The sequence below is a fragment of the Bos javanicus genome, chromosome 18 (assembly GCF_032452875.1).
Source record: "Bos javanicus breed banteng chromosome 18, ARS-OSU_banteng_1.0, whole genome shotgun sequence".
Classification (NCBI taxonomy): domain Eukaryota; kingdom Metazoa; phylum Chordata; class Mammalia; order Artiodactyla; family Bovidae; genus Bos; species Bos javanicus.
The window spans coordinates 11,276,573-11,289,047 of record NC_083885.1 but is presented as its reverse complement, the minus strand read 5'-3'; the positions used below and the strand labels follow the sequence as shown (position 1 = coordinate 11,289,047).

At 49.5% G+C, this 12,475-nt stretch overlaps 1 pseudogene; it reads left to right on the top strand.

Annotated features, from left to right (window-relative positions):
* Window positions 1–375: 375 nt before the first annotated feature.
* LOC133230044 (chromobox protein homolog 1-like) lies at window positions 376–2,026 on the top strand (annotated as a pseudogene).
* Window positions 2,027–12,475: the final 10,449 nt, after the last annotated feature.

Sequence of the window (12,475 nt, the reverse complement as noted above, 5' to 3'; positions counted from 1 at the left end):
AAGAACTAACAACCCAAAGACCACTTTCTAATTCCTCCTCCTGGGAACTGATCAGAGGCCGGGTCACGATGCTGTGTGGCCATAACTGACTCACTCGTCCTTCACCTTAACGGTCCACCTGGCTCAGCCCTGGGAAAGGCCTGCCGGCTCGAATCCCTGCTCCAAACCAGCATCCCTGCGGAGAACAGAACCCAACCAGGCCTTTTTCCTTACAGCAGCCCCGACACATGACGGCACGTGAGCCAACTTTCCCAGCTTGCCTGCCGAACTGAAAGCAGTCGTTCTCGGCCCTGAGCTGAGCAGAATCCCGGGGGCCATAAAACCCCAAGTGACTAAACAACCTAAGTGTCCACCAACACATGAACGGATAAAGAAGATACAGTACATATACACACAATGGAATACTACTTGGCCATAAAAAAGAAGGAAATAATGCCATTTGCAGCCCATGGATGGACCTAGAGATTATCATACTGAGTGAAGGAAGTCAGCCAGAGAAACACCATACGATATCACTTATATGTGGACTCTAAAATACGATACAAATGAACTTATCTATGAAACAGAAACATAGAGAAGAGACAAGGGAGACGAGGGAGGGATGAATTGGGAGTCTGGGGTTAGCAGATGCAAACTATTGTATATAGTCTGGATAAACAACAAGGTCCTACTATAGCACAAGAAACTATATTCAGCATTTGCGCGTCGCCCTTCGGCCTGAGTAGACCAAGACCATGCTACGTGGGCTGGGTGCACAGCTGGGGGATTGGGCTGGAGAGGAAACATAGTAAATTGGGAAGAGGACAGACAGGACAGCCTGGGCGCTTGACCAGCGTAGGGAGGGTTGACGACTGCAAGACCCAAGCAGCATCATCCTTTATACCAGAAAGCTGGCGAGCACTATGGGGAAAAAACAAATCAAGAAGAAAGTGGAAGAGGTGCTAGAAGAAGAGGAAGAATATGTGGTAGAAAAAGTTCTAGACCGTCGAGTGGTAAAGGGCAAAGTGGAGTATCTCCTAAAGTGGAAGGGGTTCTCAGATGAGGATAACACACGGGATCCAGAAGAGAACCTGGATTGCCCTGACCTCATTGCTGAGTTTCTGCAGTCACAGAAAACAGCACACGAGACAGATAAATCAGAGGGAGGCAAGCGCAAAGCTGATTCTGATTCGGAAGATAAGGGGGAGGAGAGCAAACCAAAGAAGAAGAAAGAACAGTCAGAGAAGCCACAAGGCTTTGCCCGGGGTTTGGAACCAGAGCGGATTATTGGAGCTATGGACTCCAGTGGAGAACTCATGTTCCTAATGAAACAGAAGAACTCTGATGAGGCTGATACGGTCCCTGCCAAGGAAGCAATGTCAAGTGCCCACAGGCTGTCATATCCTTCTATGAGGAAGGGCCGACGTGGCATTATTACCCCTCAGAGGATGATGACAAAAAAGATGGTAAGAATTAACTTTCTTGAATACCAGCCCCTGTCACATCTGACTGGGTTTCAAGTGGGGAAAGAAGGAGTTCTCCTTGTCTTGACACCATAAAGGTGGCTCGAGAAGATGTCCTTTGAAGAGCCAGGATAGTTTGTGTGCCCTACAGCAGCCCAAGGGCTTCAAAGCTGCACACCCATCCCGGTGGAGGGGAAGGGGGGTCAGTGTTTCAAGGCAACCCGTTCTGAACTTTGCTTAAAAAAAAAAAAAGCAAAGGGCCTTCTATGAAGGACAAAAAGTAGAACGGGATGTGGGAGAGCAAGAGATACTGTAGATCTTCAAAGAGCATCTCCACAACCCACACAGCCTTCTTCCCAATGGTGTTAACTCTGCATTTTTACAGCATAGCACGTGTGTAAGCTAAGCTAAGTCACTTCAGTCGTGTGCGACTCTCTGTGACCCCATAGATGGCAGCCCACCAGGCTGCATCGTCCCTGGGATTCTCCAGGCAAGAACATTGGAGTGGGTTGCCATTTCCTTCTCCAATGCATGAAAGTGAAAAGTGAAAGTGAAGTCGCTCCGTCATATCAGACTCTTAGCGACCCCATGGATTGCAGCCCACCTGGCTCCTCCATCCATGGGGTTTTCCAGGCAAGAGTACTGGAGTGGGGTGCCAATGCCTTCTCCAAGCATGTGTGTAGTTTTGGGCTATTACTGGTGTATTATTTGGGGTGGGTGGGGTGGGGTGGGAAAGAAGGGAGATGGGTTAGGATCATTTTTGTTAAAATTTGGGGAAACAGTGAAACAAAGGAAAGAACAACTAATGATGATTGGGTTCTGTGTCCAGAATATTGTATCCTTTCAAAAATGTCATTGGCAACCTAAATGAGGACTGTGAGAGGCTGTTTAAAAGCTGTGAATGCCTGAAACTTAGAAGCCAAGGTATTCCCTGCCTGAGCGTAATGCTGTTCCCAACAAAGGAATAAGAAGCTACCAAAGGTGCCATTTGGGGGATGGAAACTGGTTGAGGAGGAAAAGTCTTACTGGAGTGTGTACACAGGCAGATCACTCTGTCTTAGAGGTGCTATTCATGAAACTGACAAGAAGACCCTTTCTTTTCCTATTGTGAAGTTACAAATATCAGCTTCTCCATCCAAGCCACTGGGGAAGTATTTAGGGAAGGGCAGAGAGTGGTATAGGAAGTGAGTCAGTAGGGAAAGACAAGGGCTGGTGCTCATAGGGTGGAAAACTCTTGGAGCCTCTGCTTTTTGAACTCTGAAACCATCGGTGGCAGGGTTCAGGCACTGACAGCACAAGTTCAAGAGCTGAATGATTTCAAAACCCTGGTCTCAGGAGAAGATAAATTTTCATACTGGGGCAGTGGTTCACTTTAAAACAAATTTTTAATCCTAAGAATTAACTAAAATCCAAAACGCTGTCTTGAGTCATGAGATCCATCAGTTGTTGACATCGTCTTGATCTGCATCTAGAACTCTATTGTAATTTTTAGGCGTGTGTTAGGTTTTTGTGAAAACTTTCATTTAAATGTAAACTTCATATCAACACTGTCAGTTTTTTGTCTTAATAAAACTATATACATTTATTAAAAAAAAAAAAGAAACTATATTCAACATCCTGTGATAAACCAGAATGGAAAAGAAAATGAAAAAGAATATGTATGTGTAACTGAGTCACTCTACTGTGCAGCAGAAATTAACACAACATTGTAAATCAAGCATATTTCAATAAAATAAACTGAAAAAAACCTGCTGGGCCTAACCCTCTGAGAGTCTGAGCCTATGGGTCTGGGGTGGGGCTGAGAGTCGGCAAGCTCCCGGGCGAGGCTGACGCTCCAGGTCACTAAGAAGCCATGTGTATCAGGGCTGGGCCACAAGGCCTGCACAAGGTGTGAAGCGCTTCTGTCTCTACTTGGGCAAGCCTGCCCGTGAGGGATGAGGCCCCTGCTGCACTTGGGACCTTTGTATCCTTGGGCGTTGTTCCTTCAGTTGGAAGGAAGAAGGGCTGTCTAGACGGGTGGGCAGTAGTTTCACAACTTATCAAGGTACCCACTTGGACCCCTGCCTTTGTATTTGTAAACTGATCCCTGGTGCTCTGCTGCCCCCCAGTGGCGGGCAATTCTGCACCACCTCCTTTGGGAGGTGCCCCTCGATTGCTGACTGTAGGCAGGGGTGCCTGCTCCCTGACCCAGAACCAGGGTCCTCATACTTGGTTTTCCTTGGGAACTGATCTGTTGTCAGTCATTTACACTTTAGTAAGAGTAAGTTCAAGTCCTCGCACTTCGTTCCAGCAGAGAGTGCCACCTGAACTCCAAAGCTCATACTGGAGGATAGGAATGCTTTGCCGCTGGCTTTAAGTTTTATGTACCCGAGAAGGGCAGGTAGGGTCCTTCCGAGAACAGAGGGCAGCTGTCTCCTCTGACCCTGGAAGGTAGGAGAAGCTGGCTGTGGCCCTGCTCCCAGCTCTGGGAGCTCCAAGCTGGAGGGGCGGGTGTGCACTTTGCATCTGCCTTGAGAGATAGACACCAGCCAAGGCCACAGACACCAGCGGGGGCTCAGATAGGCTACGAGCTTTCCTACCTTCATTACTGGCCAGTGAGGAAACTGGAAGACATTTGAGTGGTTGGCCCTGGAATTCTATGGACCCAGAACTCAGGGAGGCAAGAGCTAAAGGGGGTGTGAGGTGACCCGCACATCGATGACACTTAAAACTCTTAGAAGGTGGGTCTAAGAGGAGGGAAGAGGCCCAGGGCTGGGCATAAACGGAGAAGGACAGGAGCTGGCAGGAGAGGCCAGGGAGGGTGGGGAACCGCGAGGGGTGAGGACTTTAAGTGTTGACTGACAGATGCCAGATGGAAGTGTGCGGTCTCAGAAAAACGCGCCGTTTGATCAGCCACTTTGCTGGCTGTGGGGCAAAGCCTGACTGCTTGGAGACAGGGCCAGGGATCCAGCCTGCGGCTCCGTCCTGGGGGGTGGACTTGAACTCGGGCATCTTCCCTGTCCTTCTGCTTGAAGGCCAATTTTGAAGGATGTGGCCACAAGTCAAAGAATGTCTGGGGCCACCGGGAGCTGGAAGGACCCTCCCCTGGATCCTCCCAAGAGAGCTGACCCTGCCCACACCTTGATTTTGGACTTTTGGCCTCCAGACTGTGGGAGAATATATGTTTGCTGATTTAAGTCACCCAGTTTGGGTAATTTGCTATGGCAGCCCTAGGAAACTAATATGACATGGTATCAATGTATCCATATGTGTGTGGATGCTAAATTGCTCCAGGCTTGTCCATCCCTTTGTGACCCTATGGATTGTACCCCGCCAGGCTCCTCTGTCCACAGGATTCTCCAGGTAAGAATACTGGAGTGGGTTGCCATGCCCTCCTCAGGGAATCCCCTCGACCCAGGGGTCTAACCCACAACTCTTCCGTCTCCTGCATTCTTTACCAATAGAGCCACCTGGGAAGCCCTTTTATCTCTATACGTACATAGATACAAAATAGCCTCTCGTGTGTGTGTGTGTGTGTGTGTGTGTGTGTATATATATATATATATAAAACGTATCATGTAATGAGAGTTTACTATCTCCACCAGTGCTTTTCAAAGTGTGGTCCAAGGAACCCCTGTACGGTCTGGATACCTCATCAAACATGAAGATCCCTCCCAGACCTCCAGGATCAGGCTCTCAGGCGTGGCCCCCAGCTGGCTATTTTATGACAGCTTCCAGGTAATTCGGAAGGACCTGGAGGCCTGGGACCCCCAGTGGCCCCTGGATGCGGTCATGAGGGTGGCCTGAGGGCAGTGGGAGGAGATTCCTCACCGAGGGCCCGGGAATGCATCCAAGGAGAGCAGGAGGGACAAGGACAGGCTGTTCTGTGGATGGGAGGTGGCCGGCGTCCCTGCCTCGAGGCTGGTGTGTGTTGTGGGCCCAGAGGTTTGGGGTCACGAGGACCCAGCCCCTCCCCCACTGCAGCTGCCTGCAGGAGGAGCCAGGAGCACAAAGGCTGTTTGACGTGGCCTCCTGATGTTTCGGCAGCTGCTCCGTGTCAGGCTGCTCCAGGAATTCCAGGGCCCAGGAAAGAGGTCGGGGCTGACATCCCAGGAGCAGCTGGTGGGATGGCCACAGGCCCATCTGGAAGGTTCGAGGCCTCAGGGAACACTTATGTGACGGGCTTAAAGGGAAAGTTTGGAAGTTAGCTTAGGGGCTGAGGACAAAGGAGCTCCCCATACAGTGGGCTGAGGGTCCGGGAAGCCCCTTCAGTCCAGTGCCTGCCACGAGGACCCTCTCTCATCCCTCAGGCCCCCCACAGCCCCCACGGGCTCCATGCTGTCAGGGAAGGAAGGACAGAGGGGTGTGTGTAACCTCCCCTTTTGCCCTGTCAGCTTGGCAGAGGGCTGCACACAGTAGGCACTCACGAGAGTTTGCTGAGTGAACGCGTGCACACATGGACAGTTTCTGCTCTGGGGAGGGGGCGGTTTCTCGGGGGGGTGGTCTCTGACCAGCAGCTCAGCACCCCCTGAGAGATTAGTAGAAATGCAGTTTCCTGGGGCCCCCCAGATCTCTTAAATCAGAAACTCAGAGGGTGGGTGACAAGCTGTGTAATCATCAGGGGTCCTGCTGCCCCCGGCGTGGAACTACTGTGCAGTGTGGTGATGGTCACCCCGGCTGAGTGCCAGATCGCCCTCAGAGCTCACCACACAAAACCAAGGCCAAGCTCTCCACAGACTGGCTGAGCAGAGTCCCTGGAGGGGCCAGGCACAGGATCACAGGATCCAGTGATCCTCTGGGGCAGCCAGGCTGGGACCCACACAGAGCCCTGAGAAGTGACACGGATCCAAATTTGGATTCAAATCCTGGCCCCGCCTCTTGACAGCTGAGAGACTTGGGGCAACCAAGTGAACGGCCCCCGCCTCAATGTCTTCGTAAGAACACAGGGGACGGTGAGGACAGGACCTTTCCCGCAGGCGTCAGGGAGGCGACTGTGTTTGCTTCTGTCTCGCGTTTCCAGCGGCACCGGGTACACAGTGCCTAGGAAGCGGCAGTGACAGCGGTACTGTCCCACTATCATTGTTGCCACTGGTATTACTTCGCAGCCACGCGTTCCGGGAAACAAACTCACTCAGAAGGATGATGCAGAGGGTGGGGTGCAGTTATTACACCGGCGGCCCAAGGCAGAGTCTCCTCTTAGCCAAGGACCCTGACCAGTTTTTCTGAAAACCTTATATACCCTAAGTGTATGTGCCAAACCCACCTCCCCACATTCCCTGAAACTAGTCTGAACAAAGGAAAAGAAAGATACAATCAAAGCCTAGGTAGTTAACATGGGACAATTATCAGTAGGCCTGTGGTCATACCCCAATAAGCATAATAGAATTTATGATTCTCTTCGGTTACACAGATAATTAGGGTATTCTTTTAGGCAAGAGACAGTCTAGGTACGAGTCCTGGGGCTCTTCCGTGCAGGGGGCCTGGTTTTCCAGTTGGTATGTTGTTTCCATAGATACTGGGCATAGAGCTCAAAGTCCACCGTCCGGCCCAAGGTGGAGTCCTGCTTTCAAGATGGAGCCTGTTCTGTCTGTTTCCTCCTTCATTCCCCGCTCTTGATGCTCTTAACTCATAGTATGAGCACCATTCATAGGGATATATTGCACCCTGACTCTCCGACCTCTAATTTGGGAGAACGTCATCAACCTTTGGGTTACAAAGTTCATAAAACATTGTAAAATAAAGGGTCCACAAAGCAGAACTATCAAGGCAGCTATAACAATGGTAAATACAGTTTTCCACCAATCACCCTTCATCCAAGATAGGACCGAAGTCCAACAAGGAAGATTATCATCAGACATAAATTTTACCTGACCTTTCGTGACAGCTAGGGTGGCTGATATATAGCCAGATAAATCAGGAATACAGACACAACATTCAACTTTAATCATAGCACAGGTCCCTGTTTGTACTGAAACTCTGGTTAGTCTCAAGATGATACCAGCAAGTCCTTGTAGCAGCAGTTGATTGCAGAGCTTCCCCTCTGTTTCTTCTTTAAGATGATCTTGGTTTCACGGGGCTCAGTGGGGGCCTGTTGTGTAGTCCACTCGATGTCCTCCGGGTCTGCGTGGTATGCTCTCCTCACCGTCATGTGGTGGATCCACACCTGCAACTTTAACTGCAGTAGGGCTGGTCAGAACTACAGTATGTGGACCCTTCCAATGTGGGGCCAAGGAGTCGTGTTTCCAGTCTTTGACCACACCTGATCCCTGGGCACAAATTTGTGAATCTGTTCCCCAAGGGGGGATGGCGCCCTTTCTTGTACAAACTTAGTTACCTGATTTATCACCTGGTAAGGTGTTCCTTACCCAGTTGTTCCATCTGCTGTGAAATCTCATCTCCCCTTACCTGAGGCAAATTTGTTGGCACCTGTTTTATTATGGGAGGGGGCCTCCCATACACAATTTTGTATGGAGAAGAGCCTTGGGACTGTGGCGTCATCCTGAGTCTGAGCAGAGCTGTTGGAAACAAGTCCACCCAGGAAGAGTCAGTCTCTTATGATCCACTTGGAGTGTGTCGCTTTAAGTGTCCAGTTGGTTCCTTCCACCATCCCAGGACTTGGGGGCCTATATGTTGTATGTAATTTCCACTTGATGTTTAAAGTGCTGCTTACTTGTTATACTAAATCAGTTATGAAAGCTGATCCAGTGCTGGTAGGAAATCCAAATCTGGGAACTATCTCCCTAAGCAGGCACCAGGCTACTGCTGATGCTCTTTCAGTCCGGGTAGGAAAAGCTGCTACCCATCCCGAGAAAGTACATATTATGACCAGCAGGTAACGGTAGTGTCGGTGAGGTTTCATTTCAGTGAAGTCTACTTCCAGGTATTCAAAGGGCAGCGTGCCTTTTACCTGAGTCCCTGGAGGTTTCTGTCTGTTCCAAGAGGCAACACTGACCTGTGAGCAGGCAGTGTAGGCTCTTCCGTCCAGGGGGCCTGGTTTTCCAGTTGGTATGTCATTTCCATAGACACTGGGCATAGGGCTCAAAGTCCACAGTCCGGCCCAAGGTGCAGTCCTGCTTTCAAGATGGAGCCTGTTCTGTTTCCTCCTTCATTCCCACCATGATTATGATCACTACTATTACTACTACTATCATTACCTCCTACCATCACTATTATTACCGTAACTACAAAAGACTCTGATGCTGGGAAGGATTGGGGGCAAGAGGAGAAGGGGACGACAGAGGATGAGATGGCTGGATGGCATCACTGACTCCATGGACGTGAGTCTGAGTGAACTCCAGGAGTTGGTGATGGACAGGGAGGCCTGGCGTGCTGCGATTCGTGGGGTCACAAAGAGTCAGACACGACTGAGCGACTGAACTGAACTGAACCATTATCACTGCTATTAATCCCTTGGTCAGGAAGATCCCCTGGAGGAGTAAATGGTAACCCACTCCAGTATTCTTGCCTGGAGAATCTCTTGGACAGAGGAGCCTGGTGGGCTACAGTCCATGGGGTTGCAAAGAGTCAGAGATACTGAAGCAACTTAGCACGCATTGTTACTATTACTATTACTATTAATATTATTGTCACTGTTATGATAACCACTGTGTTACTATCATTACTAGTCTTTTTATCATTGCTAGTATTAATGGTAATACCATAACTATTACTACTACATTGCTACTACAATTTCTATTTTGACTCCGGTTAGTACTATCACTGTTAGTATTCCAGCTACTATGACTGTTATTGCTCTGCTACTATTTTGTCAAGGCAGAAGCACTCTGTCCTCCAAACTTCTTCAAGGAGGGACAACCACCTCTCGCGCAGGCTGAGATTTGGACTTTTGGAACAGGAACCTGACTAAAAACCTGACACTCTGCAGAACCAAAGGGGTCAGGGTCCTCCCAGGTCTCCAGTGCTGCAGTGCCAGGCTGTGCCCGGCGGGGAGGGAAGCCCTTTGGAAATCAACGGCTGGAGGCTGCAGGGACCTGGAGTGCAGCCCCCTCCCCCACATCTGCATCTGGGGGTTAATCTCCAGGAATGGAGTCACGATCTTCCCCAGACAGTCAGGGGTCCCCCTGCGCCAGACTCAATCCTGCAGGCTCATGTTTTAAAGCGTTTCAACCTTTTGTCGTTCCTGAGCAAACAGACTGGATTTACTGGGAAGGCTGCTTCCAAGGGGCTCTTCCTGACCCAAATCCTATCTTCCTGGGGCCAGACGTGAAACAAAACAGAGCAGCTGTCCGGCCTTTTGAAGCCAGGGAAGGGAACACTTCATTTTTTTTAAAAATATAAATTTATTTATTTAATTGGAGGCTAATTACTTTACAATATTCTATTGGTTTTGCCATACATCAACATGAATCCGCCATGGGTGTACACGTGCTCCCCATCCTGAACCCCCTCCCACGTCCCTCCCCGTACCATCCCTCTGGGTCATCCCAGTGCACCAGCCCCAAGCATCCTGTATCCTGCATCGAGCCTGGACTGGCGTTTTGTTTCACATATGATATTATACATGTTTCAATGCCATTCTCCCAAATCATCCCACCCTAGCCTTCTCCCACAGAGTCCAAAAGACTGTTCTAGACTTCTGTGTCTCTTTTGCTGTCTCGCATACAGGGTTATCGTTACCATCTTTCTAAATTCCATATATATGTGTTAGTACAGTACTCTTGCCTGGAAAATCCATGGATGGAGGAGCCTGGTAGGCTGCAGTCCATGGGGTCGCTAAGAGTCAGACATGACTGAGCGACTTTACTTTAGCTTTTTACTTTCATGCATTGGAGAAGGAAATGGCAACCCAGTCCAGTGTTCTTGCCTGGAGAATCCCAGGGACGGGGGAGCCTGGTGGGCTGCCGTCTATGGGGTCGCACAGAGTTGGACATGACTGAAGCGACTTAGCAGCAGCAGCAGCATACTGTATTGGTGTTTTTCTTTCTGGCTTACTTCACTCTGTATGATAGGCTCCAGTTTCATCCACCTTATTAGAACTGATTCAAATGTATTCTTTTTAATGGCTGAGTAATACTCAACTGCGGGAAGATGTCGAGCACGTGCAGCTAGTTTGCTTTGCAAGTTTTCTTTGGGAGAACAGGAGAAAACATGACATTGAACTTACAGAAGAAAACGGCAACGAGCTTATAACATTCGGAGTGCTACACACCTGGATTCAACAAATGGAGCAAGAACTGCTTTCAGAGGAAATGGGGGCTGAGCCTGGCTGGCAGATCCTGATGGAAACGGAGAGGTTAAGCTATGGAGTGCCAGCTACGGGAACTTTTCTGCTCTGACCAGCTAGACTTATTCTTTGGGAAAAAATGAAACACTACCTCCATCAGAGGCTGGACTGTCCTAGAACTGATGAAATACACATCCCTTTTCATGTGTGGTTTTCCCTAATTATTGTATTAGTACATGGTCATTAACAATTATTTGGGAAACAGAGAAAAGCAGAAAGTCGAGAATCCTGTGTGCAGAGAGAACCTCTGTTAATCTTCGGTGAATTTCCTTTCAGTCTTTTTTTCCGTACATTTTAAAACAAGGACAATATTGTACTGTAAGCTATGTTTTGTACTTTTTAAGTTTATGATGACAAAGAGTTTTATTTCCCCCTCTCACATGAGTTACCTGGACAAGCAGACACCGCCTGGCCCAATTCTCTGAGCCGGACACCTGGAGGCAACTGTGACTCTGACTTCTCCTTCTGCCCAAACCTGTGAACCCGAGTCCTGTCAGGATGGTCCGTTCAGTATCTCTCAACCCATCCACCTTTCTCCATCCCCTCAGCCCAGAGAGTGGGAAGCACTTCAGAAATATTTGGCTGAGGCCTCTCACCAGGGGTGGGCGACAGCCTCCTCCCTGGCTCCCACCCTCAACTCCAACAAGCCGTTCTCCACAATGTCGGCAGAACACACTTTCAAAATGCAAATCTGATCACCATCACCCCCTGATTAAAACCTCAACTGCTGTAGCCAATTGCTCTTAGGATAAACACCGGACTCCTTCTCCAGGAAGCCTCCCTGACTGCACACACAAGCACTCCCACTTCATAGCACCACGTAACCCCGCCACCGACTGCCATTCTCATGGGTGTCAATGGGCCCACCATCCGGCCTCCCTGAATCATGGTGCCCTGGGAAGCTCCCTATCGTCAGTGCTCAGCCAAGAGCAAGCAGTCTGAGAATACATCTGCATTAGATGAGTGAAAGCAATCCATAAACACAGTACTAGAGCAGCCTTATCATTCACGTCGTGTTTTAGGGTATGTGATCACCCAGTGCAGCACATCTCTGTATGGCCACAAAATTTTGGCATGGCCATCTTAAATGCTGAGGATGCCATGACACTCCAATGTCATTATTCAGGGGAGAGATCTGGTTCTCAGTCTACAGAATTTCTAGGGAAATAGCCCAGCAAAAATAACTCAGTTTGTCTCAGGGACTGGTCTCCAGTCCCTGAAAATCCTGTTAGTTATCTGCATCCTTGCCTCCTGGGCACGGAAGGAGGGATGTCCCCTCTCCTGGAGTCAGGAGATGCAGTGGTCCTTTGACCATGCTAATCACTGAGGACCATTATCCGTGATGGAGCCTCCTGGGGCCGTTTTGAAAGGCAGCTTGCCCAGGTGAGCTGAGGCCACAGGTCCAGCCCAAACACAGAAGCCGCTGGAATCTTTCCAGGTGCCAGCCTCTTAAATCCCTCTCCCCAACTGTACTTTGGGGTTAGGTCCCTGAAGCCCCTGCAGCAGACACACCAAGAGGCCACCGTGGGGTGAATGTGGAGTCTGAGACCCATCCCTGCTGACACCTTAGGAGTTTCCTACTGTTTCCTAAAGTTTGCCATCCCTGTCTTCTTGGTTAAAATAATGATTTTCTTCCGAAGGGCAGGTGGTTAAGTCTGTGACTCACTTTTGGCAAAGCAACGAGGGGAAAAACCACCATACAGTCTGGAAGGAGTGGAGCCGGCCAGAGAAGGAGACTGGACCTCATTCCTCGTATCTGGGCCACAGAGGGAGAAAATGAGGTGTTTCAGTCTCAAAACGACCGTCATTC